Here is a 1,882-nt window from a genome sequence, read left to right as displayed (position 1 = left end):
TATCCTGACTGGAAAAGACAAAACAAATGAAGTACCACTAAGAGAATTATCCCAAAACATTCCAACCGAAATAAACCAAACAAAGGCTACGACATCAACAAAAGAAGAAGCTACAGCTAGCGTCTCAGAAACTATTCAAATATTAACTTCAGGGGCACCTACACCAAAAGCAAAAAGAAGAACCGTAATGTGCCCAGATGTAAAAATCCATAAAAAAAATGATGATTTTTTTTTATTAAACCGATAGTAAAATAGATCGGGTTGATCTAGTATTATATTTTTTTGAGGTATATAGTTGTATATAGTTGCATAAAGTTTTGAAAAAAGGGGAGAACTAACCATATAGGTTTAAGGTGTATATAAAAAAAGGGGTAGTTTTTTTTATATATATTTTTTTTGTTTCCTCACAAATTATAGCTGCCGCTAATGCATACCTATGCACGCGCAACTATGGTGCACACAACCATAATTCAAGGGATCCAACACCAGTAGAGGGTGGGGCTAGAAAAAAATAATACATATATATAGATAATAGGAATAAGGGACATGATAATATATAGATTTTTTTTAACATAATTTTTTTTGGGGGCTACTAACCTGGGCTGTAAGGTTGAGCATGGGCGTCAAAATAGGCTTCGAACGCGGGATCGGGGGAAGCAGGTGTGTCAGGTATGTCACTTTGGGCTGCTAAAAAAAAAAAAAAAGAGGAAATAATTTTCTATTTATAAAAAAAAAAAAAAAAATAATAACAAAAAAAAAGGTATGAAAATTTTTTTTAGGGGGTAGTTTCAGACACTTACGGGCAATATTGGTTAAGGGTAGAGTAGAGGCATCACTGATTCCGCTACAAGAGGAATCAAGGTCTACCTCAGGCCAAACAATGTCCTCACGACGGGTGAGGGAAACGAACTCCAAATCACTAGAGCCGGAACTTGGAGAACTCACCATACTAAAAAAAGGGGAAAATTAAGAAATTATAAGTTTAAATATAATTGATATATTTTTTTTGAGGGAACAATTAATTATTAATTCAGTATTTAATTATTATTGGTTTAATTATTTATTAATTTTAGTTGGTAAATTGGTTAATTAAATAATGATAAATAATAATATTAAATTAAATAATAATAAATAATAATAGATAATAATAATGGATTAAAATCAATAATTAATTATTAATTTGTTATTTGATTGATATTGATTTATTTATTTATTAATTTTAGCTGGTAAATTGCTGGATTAATTTAATTAAATTAATTAATTGATAAATGACATTCAAGAAACAAAAAAAAAATTTTTTTTAGTTAGGGGACAGAACTAACAAGAATAATGTATATTTTTTGGGGGAGGGGGTAATTTGTTTAAATAAAAAAAATATATATATAAGAATAAAAAAAAAAGTGTAAAATAATCGCCTCCAAACGACGTTAAGAACTAGGAAAGAAATAATATAAAGCCACACATGCATTAGGCATAAGAGGAACAGAGAAAGACAAAAAGAAACAAAGAAAACAGAAGGTTGTGAGTAAAGTGCATCAGAGAGAGAGAACGGGGAGTTGCAGCACGCAGTTTCTTTCTCTCTCGCACAATGTCAAGGGACGCGAGGGGAGCTTACACTCAACGCGTTCAGCGCGGACTCCCACCAACATTATCGAAATAATGCTTTATATATAATGCCTTTATTATTTGACTAATTTTTTTTACGATATTTTTTTTGTTGTAACCCAATTAATAAAATATTTAATACTTATTATTCAAAAATTTCTAAGAATCAATTACGTATTGAAATTTATCAATAAATTTGAATAAAATAATTTTACAACAATTTTAAAAAAAATAGATTAAAATTCAGATTTTAGTAAATTTATATTCAAAATTATTT

The 1,882-nt window shown here is 29.2% G+C and overlaps 1 long non-coding RNA gene across 1 annotated transcript; it reads right to left on the bottom strand.

The window, feature by feature from the left end:
* Positions 1-469: 469 nt before the first annotated feature.
* LOC127287586 (uncharacterized) lies at positions 470-944 on the bottom strand. The gene is made up of 3 exons (XR_007843897.1): positions 801-944; positions 598-687; positions 470-501 (listed from the first exon to the last, which is right to left on the bottom strand). It is a non-coding gene; the product is annotated as an uncharacterized LOC127287586 (long non-coding RNA).
* Positions 945-1,882: the final 938 nt, after the last annotated feature.

This window comes from Leptopilina boulardi, unplaced genomic scaffold (genome assembly GCF_019393585.1).
Source record: "Leptopilina boulardi isolate dan_hultmark-lab unplaced genomic scaffold, ZJU_Lbou_2.1 LbouV2_371, whole genome shotgun sequence".
In the NCBI taxonomy this organism is placed as follows: domain Eukaryota; kingdom Metazoa; phylum Arthropoda; class Insecta; order Hymenoptera; family Figitidae; genus Leptopilina; species Leptopilina boulardi.
This window is presented reverse-complemented; position numbering and strand designations above follow the sequence as displayed.